Source organism: Ciconia boyciana, chromosome 11, assembly GCF_034638445.1.
Source record: "Ciconia boyciana chromosome 11, ASM3463844v1, whole genome shotgun sequence".
In the NCBI taxonomy this organism is placed as follows: Eukaryota; Metazoa; Chordata; class Aves; order Ciconiiformes; family Ciconiidae; genus Ciconia; species Ciconia boyciana.
Genome location: NC_132944.1, coordinates 20,762,567 through 20,778,322, shown reverse-complemented (window position 1 = coordinate 20,778,322; position 15,756 = coordinate 20,762,567). Strand labels below are relative to the sequence as shown.

General features: G+C 44.6%; 1 long non-coding RNA gene across 1 annotated transcript; it reads right to left on the bottom strand.

The window, feature by feature from the left end:
* Positions 1 to 349: 349 nt before the first annotated feature.
* LOC140658038 (uncharacterized) lies at positions 350 to 15,636 on the bottom strand. The gene is made up of 4 exons (XR_012044577.1): positions 15,273 to 15,636; positions 15,151 to 15,180; positions 6,305 to 6,505; positions 350 to 5,821 (listed from the first exon to the last, which is right to left on the bottom strand). It is a non-coding gene; the product is annotated as an uncharacterized lncRNA (long non-coding RNA).
* Positions 15,637 to 15,756: the final 120 nt, after the last annotated feature.

Here is a 15,756-nt window from a genome sequence, read left to right as displayed (position 1 = left end):
AGATTCCCCAGGCTTTTCACAATGCAATTTTATATTCTGTATTTCCTTGACTGTACAATATAGTTGATTTTAGCAGAAATTGCCCCAAAATGTTGCAGACCATGAAATGTGAATTTTCCCTGTGAAGTGACTTTCTATTCAATCTCCTCACTTCTCACCAGATATCAAGGCAATATTTTTATCCTTCTTGTTTTCTGCCCCTCAAGTGCTCTCCAGATGCAGCTGATCTTTTCTCCTAGGCTTCAGTCCACCACACAAATATCTATATATATTTACACACAGATCCATATATGTATATACAGCTGTAAGAATTAGCAAATAACTAAATAAACAAACAGAAAAACCTGTTACACGCTACAACTGCTTCATGAATTTATAACATATGGTGGCAAAGCACTATAAAAACTGTAAACTATAAAGAGGGTTACACAGTCCCATTCATTTATCATGTTACAATGAGTAATTTGTGCACTAGGCAGGAAAGAGAAAACCCACACAGTTGGAGAGTGCATATGTATTTCTGAGGCTCACACTAGAGAGCCTTTTATAAAACATACACATGATTTGAATTCCAAAGCGAAAGCACTGAGAGGCAATGCACAGGCTAATATTGTTATAATGGTATACGCAGAGCTTAGGAAGAAAGGGCACTAGCTGACATCCTTTAATGATAAGACGACTTTCAAACAGTCTGGGCTTCTGCACAGTTTAGCCCCTATCCATTTAGAAGTTGAGCTCCAGTCTACAGTTATAAAATTTCTCCTTAGTGCTGTTACAGAAATGGCAAGATGGTGCCTAAAGAAGAAACCATGACTGGGTGCTCCTTCTGCTGATTTTGATCAGGTTTCGCTTTTTTGCCTTCCTTCACATGTCTGGTGGGGGTCACGTCGAACCACATTCCCAGGTGGGTCCATGTACTCACGGTCCAAGCTGTGTTTTACACTCAAATCCACATATTATGTAGAGACAAAACAAGAACGGTGAATTTAAACACTGTATTTCTGTAGAGGGTTTCTGACCAGTGTAGTGTCTCACATAGCGTATTATTAAATCACCTAGATTCTCCAGATAGCACTGAGCCCCATAATTCACATCTACCTGTTCCTGATTTGACATTTCTTTTTTTTTTTTTTTTTCAGTTGGCAAAGAGCTTTTATGAAACATATAACACATGCCACATGCTCTGTCCTGGAAATGGATTCGTTTTCCCAGTGGGGAAAGTGAATGATGTAGGCTGTGTCCCGGTTGTCATGTCCCAGTGCAAATGGTTAAGATCTTCTTTTTGTCTCAGCAAATGCCCCGTGGAAGCTTGAGCTGGGTTTAGGCCCTAGGGTCATTGCTAAGCAGTTTCTCTTTCATCCTTTTTAGCACCAGCAGACGCAGCTTGAAACATGTATACAAGATGCCGCTTTACAGCATCCCTTATTCGCTGGTACCTTGGAGACTCCAGTTCATTGAAAGTAATAAAACCAGATCATCAAAAAGAATTCTTTTGAACAGGCTTTGGGCTCTGCTGTGCTACTTGGTTACGGATATTCATCTTCCTGGAAACTGTGCTGTTTGATACAGCATACCGGCATGAAAGCATCAGCTGCCTCCCTGGTGCATTAACCCCTCGAGTGTTGAAATCACGATCCTTGAATAGCAAAATAGCTATCGCTTATAATTGCTTGAGGGGAGAAGCCGATTTTATTCTCCCCGATGCAGGGAGGCTGCACACTGGGGTCGGAGGGTTTCCCTATCCTCGTCCTACTCCAGTGATGCAATGGGCTGTGCACCAAAGGGGAGGGAGAGGGAGCACAGAGAAGAAGCCTCTGTGGGTCACAGCTACAGGCAGGCTGTAAGGTGACTCCTGTATCAAAGGGTGCCATAGCACTTAATCCAAACTGAAAACACAGATGTGCTGAAAGCAGAGGCATTCTGATACCTGGGGCTTTAACCTGCTGTTAACCTTACCTATCTCATGATCCTATGTATCTTACAGAGCCCTGATGTCAAGGCTTTAACCCAAAACTCTTTGATTTGGCAGGGGGAGAGTTGTCACCGTTGCCAGAGTTGCCAGAGTTCTGGTGCTTTTTCATCGCATCCAAACCCTCCTTTCTTTCATCTGTCTCAGCTAGAAAGAAGAGAGGGTCAACACTGGCACCATGAGCATAGGTCTACAGTCCCTGAGTTTCATTTCTCTAAATGGGGAAAAGAGCAAGGACAGTGCAGCTGGGCTAATTTCTCCTGAGCTTCCCGTTTAAGAGACTGACATACTTTACCGCATACTATTTGCATCTGTGTTTGCAGCACAGGGAGGATCGTAGTCTGAACTCCTGCTTTGGCCTCCATAGGGCTGCCATGTGCCTTTGCCCCGAGCTCTCTTTGTTTTTTTCTAGCTTCACGCTGGGGCAGCAAACCCAGCTTGTTTGCAAAATTCCTCCATTAGCACATATGCTAGCTCCAAGACTGTCCCTGGAACTGCAGCTTGTCGGCTGCTGGAGAGAAGCAGCAGAAGAGGGCCACTCCATCCATCTGACCTCTTTCTTATTCTCTCTTTCCAGAACCCCCCATTACTGGCCAATACCAGAGACCCGGGTTAGATGGTTGTTGGATACGACCTCGTTCAGCCACCCTTCTGCTCTGTCTCATATTGCACTGGTGAAACTCCTGTTGCTTACTGAGGATGGGTGAAGAGAGCTTTACCTTCCTAACTCACTCCTTATTTCATACCACTTCCCTTGTGAGCTCTGACGGCAGGAAAACATATGGTGCCTTTTTACTCATGGCTTGCAAATAGATGCAAAAAAGAGAACATTTAAGTGGCCCTTTTGAGTCTTCCTCTCTGTTCCCTGCCTGCACCTGAGCCGTGCCTGCCCTGCTGCACCCATGTCACCAGAGAGGCTGTCTTGGGCTTCAGATCCCGATCACACACCGGCCGGTGCCTTTGCAGCATCCTTCTGTTTCCAGAATAGGCTCTACCAGGGACAATGCGAGAAGGGAAATGGTTGAATGTTCAGATCAGCTGAGAATAAATCAATGCAGGATCCCCAGGAGGTCGTTTTTACAGAATCGCTCTGCACTATAACAGCAAGCGGAGGAGCAGGAGAGTAGTAGCTGGCATTGATCACACTTGATTACTTATTAAAGTTTATAAGGAAAGATGTTGGAGGAGAAAAACAGGAGGAGCACCTTTTATGACTAGACTAGAAGGGTTTTGGGGGAAAGGGAGAGGAAAATAGCTCAAAATGGGCTCCTACAATGTTCTCTTACATTATGGCCCCACGTTTTTCCTCTAGACTGCATCACTAATTCATGTATTCTAAGGCTAAGGTGAAACTGTCACTTGAGAGGGGTCTGAGCAGAGTCAGGATGCAGGCAATAATACGTGCACAACCATTACATGAACAAATATTATAAAAAGATGCCTCTTAAATGAAGTGCATTTATGACTGTTTCTGCACATCTCCGTATAGACACATGCCTCTGTATGTGTCTGAAGACAGGCAGTTCTCTCCCTGCGTGTATGAGCATGTATTTGTGCTGGTACATAAATCTGACATTAGAAGATATAGATTTTTCTTCATGTGGCAGTGTCAGTATAGTAACTGCGTGTATGTGCAGGAGTGCATTTATGTCCATAGGCCAGCATGTCTCCACCCATGTGCATGTCTGAACACAGCTGCCCCAAAAGTAATGGTTTGTATGCAGAGAGCCTAAAGCAAATGGATCCTCTGCAGAACAGCTCGTAAGCTACTGCAGTGTTAGTTAAGAAAGCAACATCTCTTCATAAAACCAAAAATAAGCCCTACATCAAAAACAGTACAAAACAACTCTAAACCCCCAGGCTACTGCAGGATTATACAGTTGTGAAATACATTATCCAGCCTTTAAAGTCATCTTTGACTATCTGCCTGGGGTCATTCAGACAGCCCAGACTCTCAGCTACATAATACAAAAAAAAGTTGAGCTTGCAGATGTTCCCAGGAAGCCAGTACGTCGAGGTCCAAGTTCTTCCTGCAGAGAGAGGCCAACGGGATTATATCTGAATTCCTTGTTTGCCATAATAATGGCTCAGCAGAGAATTAGCTCCAACACAAACTGCTGTTAGAGGGAGATCTACTGTGTTTGGTGGCAGGAAGAGAAAAAATGAAGATTTACAGGACTCCTGTGAATGAGTGATTGCATCAGAGGCCTAGAAGCAGATAGGTTATTCCTTAGCAATAAAGAAGCAAGATACAATGATTTCCAATAGCAGTCTTCAGATGGATTTGCAGGTAGAGTTTTATCCACAGCAGGCACACCAACTTCAGCCTCCAGTTGCTGTTTCTGGTTAGCCAGTCAAGCTTCTAATTGGATCTCCTGTTGGACATTATCTCTGACACACACCAGGGCTGAGAGAAGGGGCCAGGCTGCTACCTTGCCAATACAGCCAAGCCATCGGGCATCGTCCTGCAGTGAGATCCAGACAGAGAGGAGGCTACGTGCAAAAATTCATCCAAAGCACCATGTAGCCATCAGTCCACAGTGAGCTGCTTATGCCTCCATCCCAGGGCAGCAGAGGACCCAGCCAAATCTGCACGACCCTCCCATATTGGCCTGTCCATTTTGTTCTTACACTTGGGTAGTCTTGGCCATCCATCCCCAGCCCGACCTCTTTTATTCTTCCCAACGAGCCCAGGAGAGGATCTCCAGGGAAAACAAAGCAGTGTGAATTAGCCTGTCAGCAGCTTAACCAAAGGACAAGCCAAACCAAAGCCGCCAGCACAGCTAATTCCAGCTTCGCTTCACCAGGCAGCTGGATGCTTCAAGTGCAAGAAAATGAAAGTGTCCTGTGAGGCTCGGCAGCCAGTCTTTGGTTGACATTAGAAATGCTCAGACCAGGAGGTCCATGTGTTGTGGGGAAAGGAGGCTTGGCGTGATATCATCCAGTGGATACATTTTATGAGAAATCCCAAATTCAGAGAATGAAGGTGTTGGGCTGCTCCCAGCATCCAGCCAGGATCCTCCAAGCAGCAAGAGGAAGCATGAGATGAAGAGAGAGGATGGTTTTCTATGGAGAGTAATGATAACTCCAGAGGATTTTTTTGCTCACCTCAATGACTTAGATGCCCTTTTTCTTCTCTTGGTTGCAACAGATATTCGCCCACTCCTTTGACTGCTTACCAGCTGCCACAAAGATGCTTTTTAGAATTCTTACTGGGGCAAACTGGCAAGACTATTATCTGTGTTCTACATAAAAGCAACAAACACTGAAAGGAGCTCAAAATCAAATTTCCATGAAAGCAAAGACCAACTCAGGGTCAAACAGGTGGCTCCGCTCCTGTGCAACAGGCCAGTGCCAGAATGCCTCATCCAGTCAGTCCCAGCAAGGGTTTCCCTGCAATGTCTCCTTCACCTTGCATCACTACTAACCTGAAGACCAGTTTCCTTAGCATGAGAACTAAGGAGAGCAACTACTGCTTCTTAAGAAGTGATTAAGTCCCTGGCCTTCCACAACATGTCTACTGGTGCTTATATGTCACTGTTGTTCCTTCTGGGGTACAGCTGTGAAGTGCTTGCAGTCAATTTAGCCTTCTGTTGCTAGAGATTTACAGGACAAACCCCACAGTCTGTGCTTACCGAGGAGCAATGGGGACTGTCCTGTGAGCTGTGTGTTTCTAGAGCTGGAGGTGCCTCTGTTCCCAAGACTATGCCTGCAAGCCTGTGCAGCTGACCGCTACGGCGTCCCTGCTCTTGTGACCCTGGGTTCAGTCTAAACCAATGAGCCAGCTAATCAGTTTGTGTTAACATAACCAGAGGCAGTGGCAGTCAGAAGAAAAGACATCAGAAAGCAAACCTGAGAAAAGAAATTAGGGGAAGAGAATTCATTAATTTCCTCTTTGCAATGACACATGCTTTCCACTCACTTTTTTTAAATGACATTTTACCTGCTATTAGTTTACTGTGAGCATCTCTAGCGCTGCCTTCCCTTCCCACAGCCAGTTCCCTCAAGAACAAAATTAAATTTAAGCTACTAAAGTTGGACCTTTCTGAAGTAAAAACAATCTTTAAAAATGGATTTTTTTTAAAGGTCATTTTGAACTTTATCCGAGCACACACGGAGACACAGGCCATTCAGCTAAATAATGCCATCTGACCACCTCCTGTCACCATTACTAGGATAAGAACATCATTTATGTGATGGGGAGAGGGGAAAGCTTTCCACTTGTTCCTTTTATTCCTCATCTAATTTTTGGAGATTATAATGCTGTTCATTTTTATAGCTGCTTCTCCACTTCCCATTTCCCTTGATAACCCATAGGAAAGGTCATGAACTTACATTGAAATGGGACATCCTTATTTTGACCCAAAACAGGACAGACTGAACTCCTTTGCTCCCATGAGATCAAGCTGCATTCTCCAGGGCTCTACCTGCTCCTCAGCCGTAGCACGTCCTGCCATACCGGCAGTCCCTTGACAGGATGGCGTCAGCGAAGTCCATCCTCCTCCTCGGGTCTCTTTCCCTCTTCCAGTAATCTAGCTTTACAAATTACATAAAATATAACCTATTATCATGTATCTAAGCACACACTTAACTTCAAGCAGAAGAACAACCTAGTCCACCTCATGAGCCTCTTCTGTGCATTTATGCTTCACTGTGTGTGGGTATAGTCTGTGAGACCAAAACCCTGCTCCAGAGGAAGCTCAGGGAGGTACAGTACTTATCCCAGCAGAGTCCCTATCCACCAGAGAAACCTTCACGACTGACCTGAGGCATCTAGAATTAATTATCTTAACATTAGCTTCAACGTTATCTTAACAGCAAAGGCTGGCATGGGGACACGGCTTTGCACTGCCAGCCTCAGTCTGAACCAACAGGGCCTCTTAAAACCATAGATTCCACTTCCAGATGCGTCAGATTCACCTTCAGCCATCAGTCAAAGGTAAAGGGGGTTGCACACAGCTTGCTGTGCGATGAGCCGTGTGGTAGAGCTCAGTGCTGCGAAAACACTGCATGTTATTTACTGTACCCAGCTCCCTCCAGTCATGCCTTCAACAAGGCCATATTTATTGAAGAGACACTTAAAAATGTCCCATGACATGCTCTGGGTGAATGGGGACTCTCCTCAAATGAAATTTCAGCACCCCACCTCTTCCTGCAGCGGTATCCATGTCCCAGTTCACAGCTGCCCAGCCTCCTTGAACAAGCTTCCCTTTAACAACATTCAAATATTTAATTTGCCAAGTGCTGTGAGAATCCCAAAGGTTTGGAAGAAGTATCTATTATAAATGACAAAACATAAATGACAAAACATAGGTAGCCTGCCTGCTCGATGTCATCTGTGTTCTACGCTGCTCCTTTAATGAGGCTGTCTTTCAGATCCTATACATAATAGAAAAAGATCCTGATGCTAGCACTTCCCAGGTACTCTAAAAATTAAAACAGCCAAGTCCTTACAGCATAAAAAAGACTGCTTTCTAAACCCTAAAACCCTCATGTTCAGAGGAAGTGCTTTTAATATTCTATTATTTAGTTGTACAGGCGTTCAGAAGGAGGCTACTCCCAGCCACCCAGTGCAATTCGGTAAATGTTCCCCTGAAACCTAACAACACAGTGCCCTCTGCTGCATTTTTCTCTGACATATTAAAAGGAGAAAAAAAAAACAAACCAACCCTGACGTGCTTTGTAGCCTATTCTCTGGCTCAAATTGAGATAAGCAGATGGTTTGTTAGTACTTATCAATGACTCAGTAACATCCAAGGTACTACATAAAACACTTTAGCTGGAGAGAAGTCAAAATAACAAAATGGATTCCATACGAGGGAGAGCAAAAGCAATTGAAAAATCAAGTAGGGAGCGCAGAAGTGCTAGCAGCTCCACGCCTTAGCCCGGCTGTCCCTCCTCTCCAAGCAGAGCTCCAAACCCAATTATTTAAGCTAAATAACTAGTTACTATAGTCTTGTTGCTTTGTCCCTGCCACCACCCTCACCCCCATCCACCACATCCTCCTGTGACAAAACGCTTACAAGAACTACATGAACAAAACCAAGGACATGCAAGGTTGGCAAGACCAAAGACCACGCTATGTGCAGAGATGCACATCTACACAGATGCCGTGTAATCTGCATCAAATGGAGCTGGCTGCAAGCCGTACCACCTCAGGAGAGAATGACGGGCTGGGAAGAAGTAATTTCTGTCATCCTACTCTTCATTTTGACTGCAGTGCTAGGTGTTGACATTCCAGGGGATAGGGATCTTTGTGGATTACTGCAGAAGAGAAGGACAAACACAAGGCAGCCTTGGGAAACCTCAAGGCCAACGACAGCACTTCAGCAATTGTTACTTTGAGCTACTATCACTTTGAGCTCAGTTAATTAAAATCAATAAATGCATTTGCTTTGATTTGGATTTTAGGCCTTCACTGAACAGTACTAAGGCTTTCCTTCACAGATTCACCAACGATAAAGTCAATAATTTAAAATTAGCTAGACATACTGTGAATATTGTCTTGGCAATGTAAGGTACCTCTCAACACGGGGACTCCAGGGCGTGCACACGCATTAGGATTTGAAAGCAGCACCCTGCTGGTGCTGTGGCTGCAGAACAAAAACATTTCAGGTACTCCAAAAGACTATGTTCCCACCTGATCAAACACCAGTGTTTGGGAATGTTTCATTCTGGTTTCTGGGTTAACCTACTAGAAACATAGGGACCAGCTGCCAACTGAATCAAGAGTCAATCAGATGACAATCTCTAAAGAGCCAGCTGTGGAGTCTTGCCACCAAAGTGTACAAAAATAATCAGATTGGCTCTAAAATTGTGCTATTAAGAAATGTTTAGTTCTTTGCACAGTCAGCCTGATATTTGAGATTGTCAGACCCATGTTTCCAAGCCATTGTTTGCAACAGAAGCTGAAAAAGAAGGTAGAGTTTCTCTCCCCATCACTGTTATAAGCAAAACACAAAAACTGAGAGACATGTCTTGAAATGCCGAGATTTGAGAATAGTCTGGGTTTGTATCTAGGTTGTGCTGTTATCTAGCAAGGCCATGAAATCTATACCAGCACAAATACGGGTTTATTTGATCCTTCCTTGAAATTTGAGCCTCATCCATCTCTAAACCTTTAGAAAATGCAGGTCTGTTATGTCTTCTCCTTTCCACAATACCTTCTCTTGTGCTTCCTGCATCTTCCTGGGTCCCAGCCAGGCCTGGAAGCACCAAATAACCACAAGAAAGATTGTTCCTTGAGATCACCACCCAGGAGCAGGAAATATTATGAGCCTCTTGGGCGGGCCTGTTCTTACTGAAGGAACCACCCTACTTAGCAGATGTGAAACCTTGAATGGATCCAGAAATTCAGCCAACGGCTTATCCTCATCGGCATCAGCCACTATTAAGAATCAAGTCACTCCACTGAAGCAGTGAAAATCCTAAAAGGATGGCTTCTTTTGACATACGCAGTTAGCAACGCTATTCAGATCAGCAGAGAGCACAGTATGTGTGAACCATAAGGCACAAAGGGCAGAGCTCTCAACTCCAAGGATTCAAAAATGTCCAGCCTGCTTGTCCGCAGAATGGAAGAAAAAACTGAGAGGGCAACTACAAACTGGGTGGGAATCTGGATGCACAGAAAGATCTCTCTCTGATGCAGCTACCCCGAGGGTGAAAAACTGGGAGAATCCCCGCTCTGTTCAGCACAGTATTTAATTACCTAAAGGAAAAATCATGTAAATAGACTTTAAGAGACACATTTGATAATAAATCTATGACAAAAGGCAATGTAGAAATCTGTGCTTTTTGAATTTATTATCTGACCTCCCTGCTGAGCATTCCTGTGCAGCTGCAGGATAAAATAAATTGGTCTAGCTAAAGAAACTGTAGGAAACATTTGAATATTCCCTGTTCTGAAATATTAACCTGTGATGCTTCTGACCGTCTCTCTCTCAAGTGGAGAACAGCACAGTCACCGTGGACAGATCAAGACACTAGAAATTTCACTGGAAGTGAGGAATGCAAAGGGGAGTAGACCCCAGGCCAAGACCCCTGCATTACAAGCGCAAAAGAGTTGTGTTCCTAAAGCTGACTAGAATTAAAAAAAAACCCCAACCTTCATTAAAATACTCTCCTGGGAAATGTGCAGCATATGACTACTTAAAGGAGCGGGTTTTGCTTAGAAATACAGCCAAGTTCCCATATTCCTAAAAGATTAAAGACTTTTTTATCCTTTATTTCTACATTTCTTTTCTTTTCCTTTTTCTTTTAAAAAGCCCTCGTAGGAAACTTAGCATGGAAAGGTGACTTCAGTGCACAGGAGACGGACACCATGCCGTTTGTTAAAGCAGACAAATAAAGAGCTTATCCTGTAAAGTAACTGAGCACCAGCACTTTCTGTCAGCTCTAGAAAAGCTTCTGGCTTGCAGCACTTAACACAATTGAACTGTGGAGGCCATTATTCTGCAGGTTTAGATCCAGCCTGAGTCTCTCTGACTTCATTAAAGCTTCACCTGGGCAAAGGGAGACCCTGGTCTGCACGAATCCTTGGAGCCTGACAGCCTCACGGCTTTCCCTCTCACTGCAGCCACCTGAGGAAGAAGACCTGGCACTCCTTATACTACTGTTTATTGTAAAACACATATAACATCATCAGCAAACCTTGTGCCCTACACCTACGGGAGGAGACGTTCCCTGAACCTAAGTGCTGGCAATCTAATTATGATGCATTCAGAAAACCTCGTGCTCACCTTAGCACTTTATAATAATGATATTAATCAAAATTAAGCATTGTTCAAGGGACACTAACCGTACACTTCCGACTGAAAGTGTGATGGGTAAGGCTAGATGAGACACATCCAGCAGACTCCCAGGGACAAATTTTGAAACGGAGGACCACCAACATCACATCTGCAGAAAAGCAGATATGCGGCCATCTCCCATTTGCAGGCACAAACTAGCAGATGGTTTGCAAAACCAGGAAAGCGAACTTAAAGCACCCACTCTGTCTTTTACAACTTCACAAGCGTGAGTTTTGCATGGAAAAAATATGTGTACATCAATAACAGATGCAGGTCCTAACTCTTCCACTTTGATTATTTCTTTTTAACTGCCTTGTTTCTGATGCTCTTTAAAAAGGAGCACAATGGCATCTCACTATTTATTCAAGGTCTTGAAGAAAAATTATTCCTGGTGGGTCTTGAGCTCCCCCCATTGACTTCTCAATAGCAGCTAACATCAAGGCCTCATTTCAATGCTCCGCCACTGTCCAGACAAGCTTTTCTGGGTGGGATGTTGAATCTTTACAACAATGAAGATGTGATTGCCCTCTGCTGTGTGTATGCTCACTGTATTTTAGCACTACCACTGCTAACAGAAGTTATTGCTATGCCCAGCCCTTCCTGGAGAGTGCTGCTATTCAACTGAAGAGCTTATTTTCCTCTTTCTTCAGTGAAGGAAGAATAATCATTCATCCTTAAGCTCTTCCCCCTCCCTCCCTGGCCAAAGTCTCTTAGGATCTGAAAGACTCTCCCAATCTCAGAGTTAGAGCACAGGGTTATTACACACTCTGTATTATGTGCACCATCATCACTCCAACGAGCTGGTGGTAATACACTTAACGGTGCCAAAATTTGTGAATGTGCCAGGCTTTTGAGAACAACTGCCATGAACGCTAACCCATAAGCTCTGACCTGCAGGCCACCTGCATGTCACCCAAATAACTGGCTATCAAATCAGGTTTTTAAGAGCCTCCAGCATGGCTCAGTCTCCATTAACTCTCCATCATTAGTGTTAACAAAGGGTATAACCATGCTCATGGCTAAGGACTTTGTCTGTGTCCTGGCTTATGACTGATTTCTATGGTAACTGAAGGACAGCCAGTTGTTATTTATTCTGAAGAAATCACCAGCCTCTCTTTTCTTCCTTCTACCCATGAAATGCTTGTGGCTTTGGGGAAATCTGGAGCTCCTTCTCCAAAACAAGAAATGCAGTTCTAAAATGCAGCACCCTTATTCTTCTCCTGGTGCAGGGTAAGCTCCCAGAAGGTCAGGGGAGGCACTGGAATAATGTGAGAAAGAATTAGGCTACAGTTTAGGGCTTTTCTTGCCTTCTTGATCTTTAAGACACATTCTCTACTCTTTCTTAGCTGTGTAACAGCATTCTGGACATACAAAAGAGGCAGCAACCTTAGGGAATACCACTTCATAGACAGATCTGCAGTGGAATATAAAGCTGAAGATAGGTCATGCTCTTTCCTTTCCTCTGCTGTGACATGAGGACTGAGTCACAGAACAAAGAGATGTGGCTGGGAGGGAGCTCTCTGGCTATTCTTCACTGTTAAATCGACTCCCTTCAGCAGTGTCAAGGCTCACAGCTATTTGAATGTACCTGAGGAACGGGAGCAAGCCCAGTGACACATGAATTTGGTTTTAGACAAAAGGATGGCTAAAGACTTTCACATTGTTATGTTTAAAACAGCTCCCTGTTTCTTTTCTACCAGCCATTTGCTCCTTCCTCCAGATATCTTCTTGCAAACAACTTCACTTAGAAACGCTTCCAACATCTGCTGTCTGTGTCAAGCTGTGTTTTGGAGCCTTTTTTGTGGCAGAGACTGTCTTACTCCATGTTTTTCAGAATGGTGTGTAGCTTTACACTTTTAAATATGGGATCAGATCTTTATGATGCGAAGAGCTCTCTAGTCCTGTGCAAGAGCTGTGGAAATGATGCATCTTCGATTCGATTCGATACGATTCGATTCGATTCGATTCTATTCTATTCTATTCATAAACATCCCCTACCAGTTTCTACCTCAATGCCTTCCCATGGCACATGATGCTACATCATTAAGAACTATTTTACGTTGTTTGGTTTTTACTAATCCTCAGACTAAGGTGAGTAATGCATAGGAGAGGACCGTCTTAATGAGACCAGTTGCTTTTATTCTATCTGTTTATATTAGAGAAAGCAGACCAAGGCCTTTCATGTGGAAGGTGGGGAAGTTTACTATCATCCTATAAGCTCTTTGTGTAGCTGCTGACTGGTCTGCAGGGAGCCACAGTTCAAGCATGCTTAAACCTTTATTAAACAAGTATTTCACACTCCTATGTTTAAAACAGTTCCCTGGTTCTTTCCACAAGCCACTCGCCCCTTCCTCAAAATCTCTTCTTACAAACCACTTCATTCAGAAATGTTTACAACACTTCTGCTGTCTCAAATATTTTGACATAGTCTCCTGCTGAGTGGAATGGTTGCCCAAAGAGCTCTAGTCAACCCCTTAGATCTACCACCAGCATACCTGAAGAGTAAGATCTGGAGAGATTAATATGATCTGGTATTCTGAGGGAGAAAAAAACCCCACAGAACAGACGACAGATTCAGGGCCTATACTGTTCACAATAATCAGAGCTACTATAAGCCATTGAGGTGCATGGGCAGGATATTAACATGGCGGTCCCTTCCTCTCTAGAACTAAGCAGTCCTCTTCCCTCTTCTTTCTCCAGAGTTCAATCCTTTCCTTTTCTCTCAACCATAAACAGCGACTGACAACATGGCAAGGCCTTACCTCCCTGCTCTCTCCTCCACTCCAGCTCTGAGGAAAGCAAACCTAAGCAAGATACTGCCATTATAGTGCTTCCAGATCACCCATTTGTGTTCTGAGTTGACATTGTCCCCCTCATGCATTCTTTATAGAATCATAGAATCATAGAATAGTTCGGGTTGGAAGGGACCTTTAAAGGTCATCTAGTCCAACCCCCCTGCAATGAGCAGGGACATCTTCAACCAGATCAAGTTGCCCAGAGCCCCGTCCAACCTGACCTTGAATGTTTCCAGGGATGGGGCATCCACCGCCTCTCTGCGCAACCTGTGCCAGTGCCTCACCACCCTCATTGTAAAAAATGTCTTCCTTATATCTAGTCTGAATCTATCCTCCTTTAGTTTAAAACCATTACCCCATTCTTGCTCTACCTAAGGTAACAGTGATAATAATAACCAACGGCAGAGAGAGCACAGGAGGGGAAAAAAACCCTCAAGTGACATAATTTGCCTCGGACATTTATTCCTCAAGGGACTTGGCACACTGCCATCAGTGTCAAGCATTTCAACAGAAAAAGATATTTTTAATATTTATTACATTCTCTGACCTTTCTGGAGCTGCTGGATGCCAAGTTCAATATGAAAACCCACCAACCTTCAGTGACACAAACCCTTGAGCTTGTGATATTAATTCCTGTAAGAATACTACGGGTAATGATGTTTCTCATCAGGTAAAAGGAGTCTGAGGAGGGAGAACAATTAGCCAAAGCTAGGAACCAAACAAGCAGTTTTGGTTGGACTATGAACAAAGTACAGTGGATACTTCTGGTCCCTGCATGTTATGTCAAACCTTAGTAGCTGCAGGTACTGTATCCACTTTCCTACATGCTGATACTGAAATAAGAGGCTGCAAAACTTAGATTTGTTTTTCTCTGTGGGGAGTGTAGAAACACTCTTAGTCTAGAACTCTTTCATTGCCAACATTCAAATAAATGTAATATACATTTTTTCAAGCTTACTGGCAGTGAACCAGTAATGGTTCACAGATACATGTGATCAAAAAAGAATTAGGCAAGCTAATACAGTTGTCTCCCACCAGGCCCATTTTCATCACTGGTGGCATTACAGCTTTTATATGTGATTATTTTTAGCATTAGTAAATAGCATTAGGGCTGGTCTGTGGCAGGCGTGGGAGGGAGCACTGGACTTTATTACCTGCTTTATTACCAACTTTCTATTGAACCTTACTAAATTGCTATGTTTCTCTGCTTTCCTCACCTATGGAAAATAATTCGTGTCACACAGAAGCTTGCAGGGTTTGATTTAGCAACATTAGTGAAGTTCTTAAGATATTAAACCAGGGCAACCCCTTATGATTGTTTACAGAAAGCTGTTCCTGCAACTGGTAAACACTGGCCTGCCAAGGGAGATGACCAATTTCTTGGGACCTCGGCATGCAGCCTGCCATTCCCCAGCCAAAACCCACCAAAGCAGGGGAATAACCAGACAGGATTCCTCCTGCCCTATGCCCTGATCCAGGCTCTTTCCACTCTTAGGCCAGGAATGTCTCCCTCCGTCTTTCAGTCCTGACAGTTACTGTGATTCTTGGGAAGAGAAGAATCAATCTAATCAGAGATGTGTGTAATGATAAGCAGTACCAGATGCTTCAGCGTCTCCTTCCTTTAACCCTGTAACGTGAAAGAAAAGGGAGTTTATTTCTGCTTGTCTCGGCTAATGTGTTCTAAAGCCATAATCCACTTTATTACAGGAGAAGCTCCACCTGTACACGTATTCTCCTCCTGTGCATAGAGACCCAAGCAGCAGGTGAAGGCAGATGGGACAAAGCTGCCCTCCCCCTGTAGAAGGCAGCTTCCCCCCCGACTTTGCCCTAATTTATAGGGCACCGAGGGGGGACAAAACCGGCGCCCCCGGCCCCTGCTGCCCGTGTTTGTTCCACGCCGGGGCACGGGGCGATCGCCGCCACCTCGGGACCGGCCGGTCCGTGAAGTGAGGACAGGAGGCGGGGGAAAGGGCAACGACCCCCGAGCCAGCCCCAGCCCCCGTCTGTCCCTTCCAGTCGCTCCCCGCCGGAACTATTTGCCCTCCCCAGCCTCTGAAGGCGCCGCGGGACAAGCGGGCGCTGTGGGCGGCCACCCGAGCGACGGCCCCGCCACCGGCCATGGCCTGCGCCGCCCGCCCGCCGCCTCGCCAGCGCGACACCCCCTGCGCATGCGCCCTCTCGCCTCCCTCCTCTAGGGTTATTC